The sequence below is a fragment of the Chaetodon auriga genome, unplaced genomic scaffold (assembly GCF_051107435.1).
Source record: "Chaetodon auriga isolate fChaAug3 unplaced genomic scaffold, fChaAug3.hap1 Scaffold_228, whole genome shotgun sequence".
NCBI lineage: Eukaryota > Metazoa > Chordata > Actinopteri > Chaetodontiformes > Chaetodontidae > Chaetodon > Chaetodon auriga.
In genome coordinates, this window is record NW_027481995.1 from 172,630 (window position 1) to 191,810 (window position 19,181).

The window sequence follows — 19,181 nt, forward strand, 5'->3', positions numbered from 1 at the left end:
GGTTACTGTGAAAAATGCAACACGTCTCATTTTGTGCTTGTCTCGCTCGTACAGTTTGAGATTGACAGTGAAATCAGATGAATGTCACTATTTAAAACTCAGCTGTTGTTATGTGTCAAACTGTCTTCGAATGACATTTCCCCTCCCCACCCTCTGCTCTCCTCCTCGACATTTTCATTAAGGCCGTGTGGATATGCTGTTCCTGATTAATTAACCCAATCTCTCTCAGCTCTTCTTCTCTGGGCCGTGGACCATTTTGGTTTACACTCCAGGGTCAGGGCATGTACTGGATCCCAGTCAGGGGAGACAAATGCTGGAAAACATGCCGGTCAGTATTCTTTTGTTCTACAATATTGTATTTATGACATGCAATCTGTACATGTATTGTCAGGCTTGTTTCTCCCACATATCTTTTGCCACATTATTTACAAATCACCATATACACACATTTTTGAAAGAAATATGCCCCTGTCTGTCGCTTTTAAACCCCTCTTATTCGCGCAAGTCTTCTAGCAATCCTTGTCGTTCGAAATAATTCCAAATATGGCCCTGGAGTGCCCTCTGCTGGATAAAGCCGAGAACAGCACTTTTGGTGGCTTGTTTAGAATCCTCTGTCTGTGTGTATATTCTGTGGAACCGTGATAATTGTCATTTGAAATAAACTTTTGTGTCCAATTGGTTGTGTAGAGTGAATATGGGTCCGTTGAATGTGGTTGTGTCCAAGAAATTAACCAAATTGTGATGACTTATGGATTTACATTTTATACAGCAATTATGCTTGTTAAGATGTACAAAAACATTACAAATTCCTCCTCCTCAAATATAAATAAATAAATCAAGTTTTTAATTGCTTGGATGTCGTCTTGTGTATCAATCTTAGTATAAAGGCTGTCCACATCAATTGTGAATAGAAAAGAGCGGACCTTGTGTGTAAAGTCCGGATCCTGGCATTGGACTCTGTTCTGAGCTGGCGTGTTTGGATTGTTGTTTGACTTACGGATGGGCTGCTGATACCGCCACGGTCGGTAGTTATTCCAGCCGTTATTGCGGATGATGTACGGGCGCTGGTTAGATGATGAGCCGGCGGTCACACGCGGGCGTCCTCCGTCATACCAGCCGGTGCGCATCTGGCCGCGCGGCGTTGCTACAAAAGTCTTCGGGGACTGTTGGATAACCACGGCGGGACTGCTGGTCAGCTCTGGTCAATTGTGAATGTTTGTGAAAGACAACATTGTTTATTTTGACCACCGTATGTAGTTACTGTGAAAAATGTAACAAGTGTTCATCTTGTCTCATTTTGTGCTTGTCTCGCTCATATAGCGTCATTTTGCCAGGAAAATCAAAGGAAAGTCAATATTTAAGATTCATTTCTTTTTCTGTGTCAAACTGTCTTAGAATGACAATCCCACTTTAGAAACATCAATTGTGCATGTTTTTGAAGGACAACATGATTTATTTTGACTTGGTGTTGAGTTACTGTGAAAAATGCAACACGTCTCATTTTGTGCTTGTCTCGCTGGTACAGTTTGAGATTGACAGTGAAATCAGATGAATGTCACTATTTAAAACTCAGCTGTTGTTATGTGTCAAACTGTCTTCGAATGACATTTCCCCTCCCCACCCTCTGCTCTCCTCCTCGACACTTTCATTAAGGCCGTGTGGATATGCTGTTCCTGATTAATTAACCCAATCTCTCTCAGCTCTTCTTCTCTGGGCCGTGGACCATTTTGGTTTACACTCCAGGGTCAGGGCATGTACTGGATCCCAGTCAGGGGAGACAAATGCTGGAAAACATGCCGGTCAGTATTCTTTTGTTCTACAATATTGTATTTATGACATGCAATCTGTACATGTATTGTCAGGCTTGTTTCTCCCACATATCTTTTGCCACATTATTTACAAATCACCATATACACACATTTTTGAAAGAAATATTCCCCTGTCTGGCGCTTTTAAACCCCTCTTATTCGCGCAAGTCGTCTAGCAATCCTTGTCGTTCGAAATAATTCCAAATATGGCCCTGGAGTGCCCTCTGCTGGATAAAGCCGAGAACAGCACTTTGGTGGCTTGTTTAGAATCCTCTGTCTGTGTGTATATTCTGTGGAACCGTGATAATTGTCATTTGAAATAAACTTTTGTGTCCAATTGGTTGTGTAGAGTGAATATGGGTCCGTTGAATGTGGTTGTGTCCAAGAAATTAACCAAATTGTGATGACTTATGGATTTACATTTTATACAGCGATTATGCTTGTTAAGATGTACAAAAACATTACAAATTCCTCCTCCTCAAATATAAATAAATAAATCAAGTTTTTAATTGCTTGGATGTCGTCTTGTGTATCAATCTTAGTATAAAGGCTGTCCACATCAATTGTGAATAGAAAAGAGCGGACCTTGTGTGTAAAGTCCGGATCCTGGCATTGGACTCTGTTCTGAGCTGGTGTGTTTGGATTGTTGTTTGACTTACGGATGGGCTGCTGATACCGCCACGGTCGGTAGTTATTCCAGCCTTTATTGCGGATGATGTACGGGCGCTGGTTAGATGATGAGCCGGCGGTCACACGCGGGCGTCCTCCGTCATACCAGCTGGTGCGCATCTGGCCGCGCGGCGCTGCTACAAAAGTCTTCGGGGACTGTTGGATAACCACGGCGGGACTGCTGGTCAGCTCTGGTCAATTGTGAATGTTTGTGAAAGACAACATTGTTTATTTTGACCACCGTATGAAGTTACAGTGAAAAATGGAACAAGTCTTCATCTTGTCTCATTTTGTGCTTGTCTCGCTCATATAGCGTCATTTTGCCAGGAAAATCAAAGGAAAGTCAATATTTAAGATTCATTTCTTTTTCTGTGTCAAACTGTCTTAGAATGACAATCCCACTTTGGAAACATCAATTGTGCATGTTTTTGAAGGACAACGTGATTTATTTTGACTTGGTTACTGTGAAAAATGCAACACGTCTCATTTTGTGCTTGTCTCGCTCGTACAGTTTGAGATTGACAGTGAAATCAGATGAATGTCACTATTTAAAACTCAGCTGTTGTTATGTGTCAAACTGTCTTCGAATGACATTTCCCCTCCCCACCCTCTGCTCTCCTCCTCGACACTTTCATTAAGGCCGTGTGGATATGCTGTTCCTGATTAATTAACCCAATCTCTCTCAGCTCTTCTTCTCTGGGCCGTGGACCATTTTGGTTTACACTCCAGGGTCAGGGCATGTACTGGATCCCAGTCAGGGGAGACAAATGCTGGAAAACATGCCGGTCAGTATTCTTTTGTTCTACAATATTGTATTTATGACATGCAATCTGTACATGTATTGTCAGGCTTGTTTCTCCCACATATCTTTTGCCACATTATTTACAAATCACCATATACACACATTTTTGAAAGAAATATTCCCCTGTCTGGCGCTTTTAAACCCCTCTTATTCACGCAAGTCGTCTAGCAATCCTTGTCGTTCGAAATAATTCCAAATATGGCCCTGGAGTGCCCTCTGCTGGATAAAGCCGAGAACAGCACTTTGGTGGCTTGTTTAAAATCCTCTGTCTGTGTGTATATTCTGTGGAACCGTGATAATTGTCATTTGAAATAAACTTTTGTGTCCAATTGGTTGTGTAGAGTGAATATGGGTCCGTTGAATGTGGTTGTGTCCAAGAAATTAACCAAATTGTGATGACTTATGGATTTACATTTTATACAGCGATTATGCTTGTTAAGATGTACAAAAACATTACAATTTCCTCCTCCTCAAATATGAATAAATAAATAAAAAAATCAAGTTTTTAATTGCTTGGATGTCGTCTTGTGTATCAATCTTAGTATAAAGGCTGTCCACATCAATTGTGAATAGAAAAGAGCGGACCTTGTGTGTAAAGTCCGGATCCTGGCATTGGACTCTGTTCTGCGCTGGTGTGTTTGGATTGTTGTTTGACTTACGGATGGGCTGCTGATACCGCCACGGTCGGTAGTTATTCCAGCCTTTATTGCGGATGATGTACGGGCGCTGGTTAGATGATGAGCCGGCGGTCACACGCGGGCGTCCTCCGTCATACCAGCCGGTGCGCATCTGGCCCGCGGCACTGATACAAAAGTCTTCGGGGACTGTTGGATAACCACGGCGGGACTGCTGGTCAGCTCTGGTCAATTGTGAATGTTTGTGAAAGACAACATTGTTTATTTTGACCACCGTATGTAGTTACTGTGAAAAATGTAACAAGTGTTCATCTTGTCTCATTTTGTGCTTGTCTCGCTCATATAGCGTCATTTTGCCAGGAAAATCAAAGGAAAGTCAATATTTAAGATTCATTTCTTTTTCTGTGTCAAACTGTCTTAGAATGACAATCCCACTTTAGAAACATCAATTGTGCATGTTTTTGAAGGACAACATGATTTATTTTGACTTGGTGTTGAGTTACTGTGAAAAATGCAACACGTCTCATTTTGTGCTTGTCTCGCTGGTACAGTTTGAGATTGACAGTGAAATCAGATGAATGTCACTATTTAAAACTCAGCTGTTGTTATGTGTCAAACTGTCTTCGAATGACAATTCCCCTCCCCAGGGCCGTGGACCATTTTGGTTTACACTCCAGGGTCAGGGCATGTACTGGATCCCAGTCAGGGGAGACAAATGCTGGAAAACATGCCGGTCAGTATTCTTTTGTTCTACAATATTGTATTTATGACATGCAATCTGTACATGTATTGTCAGGCTTGTTTCTCCCACATATCTTTTGCCACATTATTTACAAATCACCATATACACACATTTTTGAAAGAAATATTCCCCTGTCTGGCGCTTTTAAACCCCTCTTATTCGCGCAAGTCGTCTAGCAATCCTTGTCGTTCGAAATAATTCCAAATATGGCCCTGGAGTGCCCTCTGCTGGATAAAGCCGAGAACAGCACTTTGGTGGCTTGTTTAGAATCCTCTGTCTGTGTGTATATTCTGTGGAACCGTGATAATTGTCATTTGAAATAAACTTTTGTGTCCAATTGGTTGTGTAGAGTGAATATGGGTCCGTTGAATGTGGTTGTGTCCAAGAAATTAACCAAATTGTGATGACTTATGGATTTACATTTGATACAGCAATTATGCTTGTTAAGATGTACAAAAACATTACAAATTCCTCCTCCTCAAATATAAATAAATAAATCAAGTTTTTAATTGCTTGGATGTCGTCTTGTGTATCAATCTTAGTATAAAGGCTGTCCACATCAATTGTGAATAGAAAAGAGCGGACCTTGTGTGTAAAGTCCGGATCCTGGCATTGGACTCTGTTCTGAGCTGGTGTGTTTGGATTGTTGTTTGACTTACGGATGGGCTGCTGATACCGCCACGGTCGGTAGTTATTCCAGCCTTTATTGCGGATGATGTACGGGCGCTGGTTAGATGATGAGCCGGCGGTCACACGCGGGCGTCCTCCGTCATACCAGCCGGTGCGCATCTGGCCGCGCGGCGCTGCTACAAAAGTCTTCGGGGACTGTTGGATAACCACGGCGGGACTGCTGGTCAGCTCTGGTCAATTGTGAATGTTTGTGAAAGACAACATTGTTTATTTTGACCACCGTATGTAGTTACTGTGAAAAATGTAACAAGTGTTCATCTTGTCTCATTTTGTGCTTGTCTCGCTCATATAGCGTCATTTTGCCAGGAAAATCAAAGGAAAGTCAATATTTAAGATTCATTTCTTTTTCTGTGTCAAACTGTCTTAGAATGACAATCCCACTTTAGAAACATCAATTGTGCATGTTTTTGAAGGACAACATGATTTATTTTGACTTGGTGTTGAGTTACTGTGAAAAATGCAACACGTCTCATTTTGTGCTTGTCTCGCTCGTACAGTTTGAGATTGACAGTGAAATCAGATGAATGTCACTATTTAAAACTCAGCTGTTGTTATGTGTCAAACTGTCTTCGAATGACAATTCCCCTCCCCAGGGCCGTGGACCATTTTGGTTTACACTCCAGGGTCAGGGCATGTACTGGATCCCAGTCAGGGGAGACAAATGCTGGAAAACATGCCGGTCAGTATTCTTTTGTTCTACAATATTGTATTTATGACATGCAATCTGTACATGTATTGTCAGGCTTGTTTCTCCCACATATCTTTTGCCACATTATTTACAAATCACCATATACACACATTTTTGAAAGAAATATGCCCCTGTCTGTCGCTTTTAAACCCCTCTTATTCGCGCAAGTCGTCTAGCAATCCTTGTCGTTCGAAATAATTCCAAATATGGCCCTGGAGTGCCCTCTGCTGGATAAAGCCGAGAACAGCACTTTGGTGGCTTGTTTAGAATCCTCTGTCTGTGTGTATATTCTGTGGAACCGTGATAATTGTCATTTGAAATAAACTTTTGTGTCCAATTGGTTGTGTAGAGTGAATATGGGTCCGTTGAATGTGGTTGTGTCCAAGAAATTAACCAAATTGTGATGACTTATGGATTTACATTTTATACAGCGATTATGCTTGTTAAGATGTACAAAAACATTACAAATTCCTCCTCCTCAAATATAAATAAATAAATCAAGTTTTTAATTGCTTGGATGTCGTCTTGTGTATCAATCTTAGTATAAAGGCTGTCCACATCAATTGTGAATAGAAAAGAGCGGACCTTGTGTGTAAAGTCCGGATCCTGGCATTGGACTCTGTTCTGAGCTGGTGTGTTTGGATTGTTGTTTGACTTACGGATGGGCTGCTGATACCGCCACGGTCGGTAGTTATTCCAGCCTTTATTGCGGATGATGTACGGGCGCTGGTTAGATGATGAGCCGGCGGTCACACGCGGGCGTCCTCCGTCATACCAGCCGGTGCGCATCTGGCCGCGCGGCGCTGCTACAAAAGTCTTCGGGGACTGTTGGATAACCACGGCGGGACTGCTGGTCAGCTCTGGTCAATTGAGAATGTTTGTGAAAGACAACATTGTTTATTTTGACCACCGTATGTAGTTACTGTGAAAAATGTAACAAGTGTTCATCTTGTCTCATTTTGTGCTTGTCTCGCTCATATAGCGTCATTTTGCCAGGAAAATCAAAGGAAAGTCAATATTTAAGATTCATTTCTTTTTCTGTGTCAAACTGTCTTAGAATGACAATCCCACTTTAGAAACATCAATTGTGCATGTTTTTGAAGGACAACATGATTTATTTTGACTTGGTGTTGAGATACTGTGAAAAATGCAACACGTCTCATTTTGTGCTTGTCTCGCTCGTACAGTTTGAGATTGACAGTGAAATCAGATGAATGTCACTATTTAAAACTCAGCTGTTGTTATGTGTCAAACTGTCTTCGAATGACAATTCCCCTCCCCAGGGCCGTGGACCATTTTGGTTTACACTCCAGGGTCAGGGCATGTACTGGATCCCAGTCAGGGGAGACAAATGCTGGAAAACATGCCGGTCAGTATTCTTTTGTTCTACAATATTGTATTTATGACATGCAATCTGTACATGTATTGTCAGGCTTGTTTCTCCCACATATCTTTTGCCACATTATTTACAAATCACCATATACACACATTTTTGAAAGAAATATGCCCCTGTCTGTCGCTTTTAAACCCCTCTTATTCGCGCAAGTCGTCTAGCAATCCTTGTCGTTCGAAATAATTCCAAATATGGCCCTGTAGTGCCCTCTGCTGGATAAAGCCGAGAACAGCACTTTGGTGGCTTGTTTAAAATCCTCTGTCTGTGTGTATATTCTGTGGAACCGTGATAATTGTCATTTGAAATAAACTTTTGTGTCCAATTGGTTGTGTAGAGTGAATATGGGTCCGTTGAATGTGGTTGTGTCCAAGAAATTAACCAAATTGTGATGACTTATGGATTTACATTTTATACAGCGATTATGCTTGTTAAGATGTACAAAAACATTACAAATTCCTCCTCCTCAAATATAAATAAATAAATCAAGTTTTTAATTGCTTGGATGTCGTCTTGTGTATCAATCTTAGTATAAAGGCTGTCCACATCAATTGTGAATAGAAAAGAGCGGACCTTGTGTGTAAAGTCCGGATCCTGGCATTGGACTCTGTTCTGAGCTGGTGTGTTTGGATTGTTGTTTGACTTACGGATGGGCTGCTGATACCGCCACAGTCGGTAGTTATTCCAGCCTTTATTGCGGATGATGTACGGGCGCTGGTTAGATGATGAGCCGGCGGTCACACGCGGGCGTCCTCCGTCATACCAGCCGGTGCGCATCTGGCCGCGCGGCGCTGCTACAAAAGTCTTCGGGGACTGTTGGATAACCACGGCGGGACTGCTGGTCAGCTCTGGTCAATTGTGAATGTTTGTGAAAGACAACATTGTTTATTTTGACCACCGTATGTAGTTACAGTGAAAAATGTAACAAGTGTTCATCTTGTCTCATTTTGTGCTTGTCTCGCTCATATAGCGTCATTTTGCCAGGAAAATCAAAGGAAAGTCAATATTTAAGATTCATTTCTTTTTCTGTGTCAAACTGTCTTAGAATGACAATCCCACTTTAGAAACATCAATTGTGCATGTTTTTGAAGGACAACGTGATTTATTTTGACTTGGTTACTGTGAAAAATGCAACACGTCTCATTTTGTGCTTGTCTCGCTCGTACAGTTTGAGATTGACAGTGAAATCAGATGAATGTCACTATTTAAAACTCAGCTGTTGTTATGTGTCAAACTGTCTTCGAATGACATTTCCCCTCCCCACCCTCTGCTCTCCTCCTCGACACTTTCATTAAGGCCGTGTGGATATGCTGTTCCTGATTAATTAACCCAATCTCTCTCAGCTCTTCTTCTCTGGGCCGTGGACCATTTTGGTTTACACTCCAGGGTCAGGGCATGTACTGGATCCCAGTCAGGGGAGACAAATGCTGGAAAACATGCCGGTCAGTATTCTTTTGTTCTACAATATTGTATTTATGACATGCAATCTGTACATGTATTGTCAGGCTTGTTTCTCCCACATATCTTTTGCCACATTATTTACAAATCACCATATACACACATTTTTGAAAGAAATATTCCCCTGTCTGGCGCTTTTAAACCCCTCTTATTCACGCAAGTCGTCTAGCAATCCTTGTCGTTCGAAATAATTCCAAATATGGCCCTGGAGTGCCCTCTGCTGGATAAAGCCGAGAACAGCACTTTGGTGGCTTGTTTAAAATCCTCTGTCTGTGTGTATATTCTGTGGAACCGTGATAATTGTCATTTGAAATAAACTTTTGTGTCCAATTGGTTGTGTAGAGTGAATATGGGTCCGTTGAATGTGGTTGTGTCCAAGAAATTAACCAAATTGTGATGACTTATGGATTTACATTTTATACAGCGATTATGCTTGTTAAGATGTACAAAAACATTACAATTTCCTCCTCCTCAAATATGAATAAATAAATAAAAAAATCAAGTTTTTAATTGCTTGGATGTCGTCTTGTGTATCAATCTTAGTATAAAGGCTGTCCACATCAATTGTGAATAGAAAAGAGCGGACCTTGTGTGTAAAGTCCGGATCCTGGCATTGGACTCTGTTCTGCGCTGGTGTGTTTGGATTGTTGTTTGACTTACGGATGGGCTGCTGATACCGCCACGGTCGGTAGTTATTCCAGCCTTTATTGCGGATGATGTACGGGCGCTGGTTAGATGATGAGCCGGCGGTCACACGCGGGCGTCCTCCGTCATACCAGCCGGTGCGCATCTGGCCCGCGGCACTGATACAAAAGTCTTCGGGGACTGTTGGATAACCACGGCGGGACTGCTGGTCAGCTCTGGTCAATTGTGAATGTTTGTGAAAGACAACATTGTTTATTTTGACCACCGTATGTAGTTACTGTGAAAAATGTAACAAGTGTTCATCTTGTCTCATTTTGTGCTTGTCTCGCTCATATAGCGTCATTTTGCCAGGAAAATCAAAGGAAAGTCAATATTTAAGATTCATTTCTTTTTCTGTGTCAAACTGTCTTAGAATGACAATCCCACTTTAGAAACATCAATTGTGCATGTTTTTGAAGGACAACATGATTTATTTTGACTTGGTGTTGAGTTACTGTGAAAAATGCAACACGTCTCATTTTGTGCTTGTCTCGCTGGTACAGTTTGAGATTGACAGTGAAATCAGATGAATGTCACTATTTAAAACTCAGCTGTTGTTATGTGTCAAACTGTCTTCGAATGACAATTCCCCTCCCCAGGGCCGTGGACCATTTTGGTTTACACTCCAGGGTCAGGGCATGTACTGGATCCCAGTCAGGGGAGACAAATGCTGGAAAACATGCCGGTCAGTATTCTTTTGTTCTACAATATTGTATTTATGACATGCAATCTGTACATGTATTGTCAGGCTTGTTTCTCCCACATATCTTTTGCCACATTATTTACAAATCACCATATACACACATTTTTGAAAGAAATATTCCCCTGTCTGGCGCTTTTAAACCCCTCTTATTCGCGCAAGTCGTCTAGCAATCCTTGTCGTTCGAAATAATTCCAAATATGGCCCTGGAGTGCCCTCTGCTGGATAAAGCCGAGAACAGCACTTTGGTGGCTTGTTTAGAATCCTCTGTCTGTGTGTATATTCTGTGGAACCGTGATAATTGTCATTTGAAATAAACTTTTGTGTCCAATTGGTTGTGTAGAGTGAATATGGGTCCGTTGAATGTGGTTGTGTCCAAGAAATTAACCAAATTGTGATGACTTATGGATTTACATTTGATACAGCAATTATGCTTGTTAAGATGTACAAAAACATTACAAATTCCTCCTCCTCAAATATAAATAAATAAATCAAGTTTTTAATTGCTTGGATGTCGTCTTGTGTATCAATCTTAGTATAAAGGCTGTCCACATCAATTGTGAATAGAAAAGAGCGGACCTTGTGTGTAAAGTCCGGATCCTGGCATTGGACTCTGTTCTGAGCTGGTGTGTTTGGATTGTTGTTTGACTTACGGATGGGCTGCTGATACCGCCACGGTCGGTAGTTATTCCAGCCTTTATTGCGGATGATGTACGGGCGCTGGTTAGATGATGAGCCGGCGGTCACACGCGGGCGTCCTCCGTCATACCAGCCGGTGCGCATCTGGCCGCGCGGCGCTGCTACAAAAGTCTTCGGGGACTGTTGGATAACCACGGCGGGACTGCTGGTCAGCTCTGGTCAATTGTGAATGTTTGTGAAAGACAACATTGTTTATTTTGACCACCGTATGTAGTTACTGTGAAAAATGTAACAAGTGTTCATCTTGTCTCATTTTGTGCTTGTCTCGCTCATATAGCGTCATTTTGCCAGGAAAATCAAAGGAAAGTCAATATTTAAGATTCATTTCTTTTTCTGTGTCAAACTGTCTTAGAATGACAATCCCACTTTAGAAACATCAATTGTGCATGTTTTTGAAGGACAACATGATTTATTTTGACTTGGTGTTGAGATACTGTGAAAAATGCAACACGTCTCATTTTGTGCTTGTCTCGCTCGTACAGTTTGAGATTGACAGTGAAATCAGATGAATGTCACTATTTAAAACTCAGCTGTTGTTATGTGTCAAACTGTCTTCGAATGACAATTCCCCTCCCCAGGGCCGTGGACCATTTTGGTTTACACTCCAGGGTCAGGGCATGTACTGGATCCCAGTCAGGGGAGACAAATGCTGGAAAACATGCCGGTCAGTATTCTTTTGTTCTACAATATTGTATTTATGACATGCAATCTGTACATGTATTGTCAGGCTTGTTTCTCCCACATATCTTTTGCCACATTATTTACAAATCACCATATACACACATTTTTGAAAGAAATATGCCCCTGTCTGTCGCTTTTAAACCCCTCTTATTCGCGCAAGTCGTCTAGCAATCCTTGTCGTTCGAAATAATTCCAAATATGGCCCTGTAGTGCCCTCTGCTGGATAAAGCCGAGAACAGCACTTTGGTGGCTTGTTTAAAATCCTCTGTCTGTGTGTATATTCTGTGGAACCGTGATAATTGTCATTTGAAATAAACTTTTGTGTCCAATTGGTTGTGTAGAGTGAATATGGGTCCGTTGAATGTGGTTGTGTCCAAGAAATTAACCAAATTGTGATGACTTATGGATTTACATTTTATACAGCGATTATGCTTGTTAAGATGTACAAAAACATTACAAATTCCTCCTCCTCAAATATAAATAAATAAATCAAGTTTTTAATTGCTTGGATGTCGTCTTGTGTATCAATCTTAGTATAAAGGCTGTCCACATCAATTGTGAATAGAAAAGAGCGGACCTTGTGTGTAAAGTCCGGATCCTGGCATTGGACTCTGTTCTGAGCTGGTGTGTTTGGATTGTTGTTTGACTTACGGATGGGCTGCTGATACCGCCACAGTCGGTAGTTATTCCAGCCTTTATTGCGGATGATGTACGGGCGCTGGTTAGATGATGAGCCGGCGGTCACACGCGGGCGTCCTCCGTCATACCAGCCGGTGCGCATCTGGCCGCGCGGCGCTGCTACAAAAGTCTTCGGGGACTGTTGGATAACCACGGCGGGACTGCTGGTCAGCTCTGGTCAATTGTGAATGTTTGTGAAAGACAACATTGTTTATTTTGACCACCGTATGTAGTTACAGTGAAAAATGTAACAAGTGTTCATCTTGTCTCATTTTGTGCTTGTCTCGCTCATATAGCGTCATTTTGCCAGGAAAATCAAAGGAAAGTCAATATTTAAGATTCATTTCTTTTTCTGTGTCAAACTGTCTTAGAATGACAATCCCACTTTAGAAACATCAATTGTGCATGTTTTTGAAGGACAACGTGATTTATTTTGACTTGGTTACTGTGAAAAATGCAACACGTCTCATTTTGTGCTTGTCTCGCTCGTACAGTTTGAGATTGACAGTGAAATCAGATGAATGTCACTATTTAAAACTCAGCTGTTGTTATGTGTCAAACTGTCTTCGAATGACATTTCCCCTCCCCACCCTCTGCTCTCCTCCTCGACACTTTCATTAAGGCCGTGTGGATATGCTGTTCCTGATTAATTAACCCAATCTCTCTCAGCTCTTCTTCTCTGGGCCGTGGACCATTTTGGTTTACACTCCAGGGTCAGGGCATGTACTGGATCCCAGTCAGGGGAGACAAATGCTGGAAAACATGCCGGTCAGTATTCTTTTGTTCTACAATATTGTATTTATGACATGCAATCTGTACATGTATTGTCAGGCTTGTTTCTCCCACATATCTTTTGCCACATTATTTACAAATCACCATATACACACATTTTTGAAAGAAATATTCCCCTGTCTGGCGCTTTTAAACCCCTCTTATTCGCGCAAGTCGTCTAGCAATCCTTGTCGTTCGAAATAATTCCAAAAATGGCCCTGGAGTGCCCTCTGCTGGATAAAGCCGAGAACAGCACTTTGGTGGCTTGTTTAAAATCCTCTGTCTGTGTGTATATTCTGTGGAACCGTGATAATTGTCATTTGAAATAAACTTTTGTGTCCAATTGGTTGTGTAGAGTGAATATGGGTCCGTTGAATGTGGTTGTGTCCAAGAAATTAACCAAATTGTGATGACTTATGGATTTACATTTTATACAGCGATTATGCTTGTTAAGATGTACAAAAACATTACAAATTCCTCCTCCTCAAATATTAATAAATAAATCAAGTTTTTAATTGCTTGGATGTCGTCTTGTGTATCAATCTTAGTATAAAGGCTGTCCACATCAATTGTGAATAGAAAAGAGCGGACCTTGTGTGTAAAGTCCGGATCCTGGCATTGGACTCTGTTCTGAGCTGGTGTGTTTGGATTGTTGTTTGACTTACGGATGGGCTGCTGATACCGCCACGGTCGGTAGTTATTCCAGCCTTTATTGCGGATGATGTACGGGCGCTGGTTAGATGATGAGCCGGCGGTCACACGCGGGCGTCCTCCGTCATACCAGCCGGTGCGCATCTGGCAGCGCGGCGCTGCTACAAAAGTCTTCGGCGACTGTTGGATAACCACGGCGGGACTGCTGGTCAGCTCTGGTCAATTGTGAATGTTTGTGAAAGACAACATTGTTTATTTTGACCACCGTATGTAGTTACTGTGAAAAATGTAACAAGTGTTCATCTTGTCTCATTTTGTGCTTGTCTCGCTCATATAGCGTCATTTTGCCAGGAAAATCAAAGGAAAGTCAATATTTAAGATTCATTTCTTTTTCTGTGTCAAACTGTCTTAGAATGACAATCCCACTTTAGAAACATCAATTGTGCATGTTTTTGAAGGACAACGTGATTTATTTTGACTTGGTTACTGTGAAAAATGCAACACGTCTCATTTTGTGCTTGTCTCGCTCGTACAGTTTGAGATTGACAGTGAAATCAGATGAATGTCACTATTTAAAACTCAGCTGTTGTTATGTGTCAAACTGTCTTGGAATGACAATTCCCCTCCCCAGGGCCGTGGACCATTTTGGTTTACACTCCAGGGTCAGGGCATGTACTGGATCCCAGTCAGGGGAGACAAATGCTGGAAAACATGCCGGTCAGTATTCTTTTGTTCTACAATATTGTATTTATGACATGCAATCTGTACATGTATTGTCAGGCTTGTTTCTCCCACATATCTTTTGCCACATTATTTACAAATCACCATATACACACATTTTTGAAAGAAATATTCCCCTGTCTGGCGCTTTTAAACCCCTCTTATTCGCGCAAGTCGTCTAGCAATCCTTGTCGTTCGAAATAATTCCAAATATGGCCCTGGAGTGCCCTCTGCTGGATAAAGCCGAGAACAGCACTTTGGTGGCTTGTTTAGAATCCTCTGTCTGTGTGTATATTCTGTGGAACCGTGATAATTGTCATTTGAAATAAACTTTTGTGTCCAATTGGTTGTGTAGAGTGAATATGGGTCCGTTGAATGTGGTTGTGTCCAAGAAATTAACCAAATTGTGATGACTTATGGATTTACATTTTATACAGCGATTATGCTTGTTAAGATGTACAAAAACATTACAAATTCCTCCTCCTCAAATATAAATAAATAAATCAAGTTTTTAATTGCTTGGATGTCGTCTTGTGTATCAATCTTAGTATAAAGGCTGTCCACATCAATTGTGAATAGAAAAGAGCGGACCTTGTGTGTAAAGTCCGGATCCTGGCATTGGACTCTGTTCTGAGCTGGTGTGTTTGGATTGTTGTTTGACTTACGGATGGGCTGCTGATACCGCCACGGTCGGTAGTTATTCCAGCCTTTATTGCGGATGATGTACGGGCGCTGGTTAGATGATGAGCCGGCGGTCACACGCGGGCGTCCTCCGTCATACCAGCTGGTGCGCATCTGGCCGCGCGGCGCTGCTACAAAAGTCTTCGGGGACTGTTGGATAACCACGGCGGGACTGCTGGTCAGCTCTGGTCAATTGTGAATGTTTGTGAAAGACAACATTGTTTATTTTGACCACCGTATGAAGTTACAGTGAAAAATGGAACAAGTCTTCATCTTGTCTCATTTTGTGCTTGTCTCGCTCATATAGCGTCATTTTGCCAGGAAAATCAAAGGAAAGTCAATATTTAAGATTCATTTCTTTTTCTGTGTCAAACTGTCTTAGAATGACAATCCCACTTTGGAAACATCAATTGTGCATGTTTTTGAAGGACAACGTGATTTATTTTGACTTGGTTACTGTGAAAAATGCAACACGTCTCATTTTGTGCTTGTCTCGCTCGTACAGTTTGAGATTGACAGTGAAATCAGATGAATGTCACTATTTAAAACTCAGCTGTTGTTATGTGTCAAACTGTCTTCGAATGACATTTCCCCTCCCCACCCTCTGCTCTCCTCCTCGACACTTTCATTAAGGCCGTGTGGATATGCTGTTCCTGATTAATTAACCCAATCTCTCTCAGCTCTTCTTCTCTGGGCCGTGGACCATTTTGGTTTACACTCCAGGGTCAGGGCATGTACTGGATCCCAGTCAGGGGAGACAAATGCTGGAAAACATGCCGGTCAGTATTCTTTTGTTCTACAATATTGTATTTATGACATGCAATCTGTACATGTATTGTCAGGCTTGTTTCTCCCACATATCTTTTGCCACATTATTTACAAATCACCATATACACACATTTTTGAAAGAAATATTCCCCTGTCTGGCGCTTTTAAACCCCTCTTATTCACGCAAGTCGTCTAGCAATCCTTGTCGTTCGAAATAATTCCAAATATGGCCCTGGAGTGCCCTCTGCTGGATAAAGCCGAGAACAGCACTTTGGTGGCTTGTTTAAAATCCTCTGTCTGTGTGTATATTCTGTGGAACCGTGATAATTGTCATTTGAAATAAACTTTTGTGTCCAATTGGTTGTGTAGAGTGAATATGGGTCCGTTGAATGTGGTTGTGTCCAAGAAATTAACCAAATTGTGATGACTTATGGATTTACATTTTATACAGCGATTATGCTTGTTAAGATGTACAAAAACATTACAATTTCCTCCTCCTCAAATATGAATAAATAAATAAAAAAATCAAGTTTTTAATTGCTTGGATGTCGTCTTGTGTATCAATCTTAGTATAAAGGCTGTCCACATCAATTGTGAATAGAAAAGAGCGGACCTTGTGTGTAAAGTCCGGATCCTGGCATTGGACTCTGTTCTGCGCTGGTGTGTTTGGATTGTTGTTTGACTTACGGATGGGCTGCTGATACCGCCACGGTCGGTAGTTATTCCAGCCTTTATTGCGGATGATGTACGGGCGCTGGTTAGATGATGAGCCGGCGGTCACACGCGGGCGTCCTCCGTCATACCAGCCGGTGCGCATCTGGCCCGCGGCACTGATACAAAAGTCTTCGGGGACTGTTGGATAACCACGGCGGGACTGCTGGTCAGCTCTGGTCAATTGTGAATGTTTGTGAAAGACAACATTGTTTATTTTGACCACCGTATGTAGTTACTGTGAAAAATGTAACAAGTGTTCATCTTGTCTCATTTTGTGCTTGTCTCGCTCATATAGCGTCATTTTGCCAGGAAAATCAAAGGAAAGTCAATATTTAAGATTCATTTCTTTTTCTGTGTCAAACTGTCTTAGAATGACAATCCCACTTTAGAAACATCAATTGTGCATGTTTTTGAAGGACAACATGATTTATTTTGACTTGGTGTTGAGTTACTGTGAAAAATGCAACACGTCTCATTTTGTGCTTGTCTCGCTGGTACAGTTTGAGATTGACAGTGAAATCAGATGAATGTCACTATTTAAAACTCAGCTGTTGTTATGTGTCAAACTGTCTTCGAATGACAATTCCCCTCCCCAGGGCCGTGGACCATTTTGGTTTACACTCCAGGGTCAGGGCATGTACTGGATCCCAGTCAGGGGAGACAAATGCTGGAAAACATGCCGGTCAGTATTCTTTTGTTCTACAATATTGTATTTATGACATGCAATCTGTACATGTATTGTCAGGCTTGTTTCTCCCACATATCTTTTGCCACATTATTTACAAATCACCATATACACACATTTTTGAAAGAAATATTCACCTGTCTGGCGCTTTTAAACCCCTCTTATTCGCGCAAGTCGTCTAGCAATCCTTGTCGTTCGAAATAATTCCAAAAATGGCCCTGGAGTGCCCTCTGCTGGATAAAGCCGAGAACAGCACTTTGGTGGCTTGTTTAAAATCCTCTGTCTGTGTGTATATTCTGTGGAACCGTGATAATTGTCATTTGAAATAAACTTTTGTGTCCAACTGGTTGTGTAGAGTGAATATGGGTCCGTTGAATGTGGTTGTGTCCAAGAAATTAACCAAATTGTGATGACTTATGGATTTACATTTTATACAGCGATTATGCTTGTTAAGATGTACAAAAACATTACAAATTCCTCCTCCTCAAATATAAATAAATAAATCCACTTTTTAATTGCTTGGATGTCGTCTTGTGTATCAATCTTAGTATAAAGGCTGTCCACATCAATTGTGAATAGAAAAGAGCGGACCTTGTGTGTAAAGTCCGGATCCTGGCATTGGACTCTGTTCTGAGCTGGCGTGTTTGGATTGTTGTTTGACTTACGGATGGGCTGCTGATACCGCCACGGTCGGTAGTTATTCCAGCCGTTATTGCGGATGATGTACGGGCGCTGGATAGATGATGAGCCGGCGGTCACACGCGGGCGTCCTCCGTCATACCAGCCGGTGCGCATCTGGCCGCGCGGCGTTGCTACAAAAGTCTTCGGGGACTGTTGGATAACCACGGCGGGACTGCTGGTCAGCTCTGGTCAATTGTGAATGTTTGTGAAAGACAACATTGTTTATTTTGACCACCGTATGTAGTTACTGTGAAAAATGTAACAAGTGTTCATCTTGTCTCATTTTGTGCTTGTCTCGCTCATATAGCGTCATTTTGCCAGGAAAATCAAAGGAAAGTCAATATTTAAGATTCATTTCTTTTTCTGTGTCAAACTGTCTTAGAATGACAATCCCACTTTAGAAACATCAATTGTGCATGTTTTTGAAGGACAACGTGATTTATTTTGACTTGGTTACTGTGAAAAATGCAACACGTCTCATTTTGTGCTTGTCTCGCTCGTACAGTTTGAGATTGACAGTGAAATCAGATGAATGTCACTATTTAAAACTCAGCTGTTGTTATGTGTCAAACTGTCTTCGAATGACATTTCCCCTCCCCACCCTCTGCTCTCCTCCTCGACACTTTCATTAAGGCCGTGTGGATATGCTGTTCCTGATTAATTAACCCAATCTCTCTCAGCTCTTCTTCTCTGGGCCGTGGACCATTTTGGTTTACACTCCAGGGTCAGGGCATGTACTGGATCCCAGTCAGGGGAGAAAAATGCTGGAAAACATGCCGGTCAGTATTCTTTTGTTCTACAATATTGTATTTATGACATGCAATCTGTACATGTATTGTCAGGCTTGTTTCTCCCACATATCTTTTGCCACATTATTTACAAATCACCATATACACACATTTTTGAAAGAAATATTCCCCTGTCTGGCGCTTTTAAACCCCTCTTATTCGCGCAAGTCGTCTAGCAATCCTTGTCGTTCGAAATAATTCCAAATATGGCCCTGGAGTGCCCTCTGCTGGATAAAGCCGAGAACAGCACTTTGGTGGCTTGTTTAGAATCCTCTGTCTGTGTGTATATTCTGTGGAACCGTGATAATTGTCATTTGAAATAAACTTTTGTGTCCAATTGGTTGTGTAGAGTGAATATGGGTCCGTTGAATGTGGTTGTGTCCAAGAAATTAACCAAA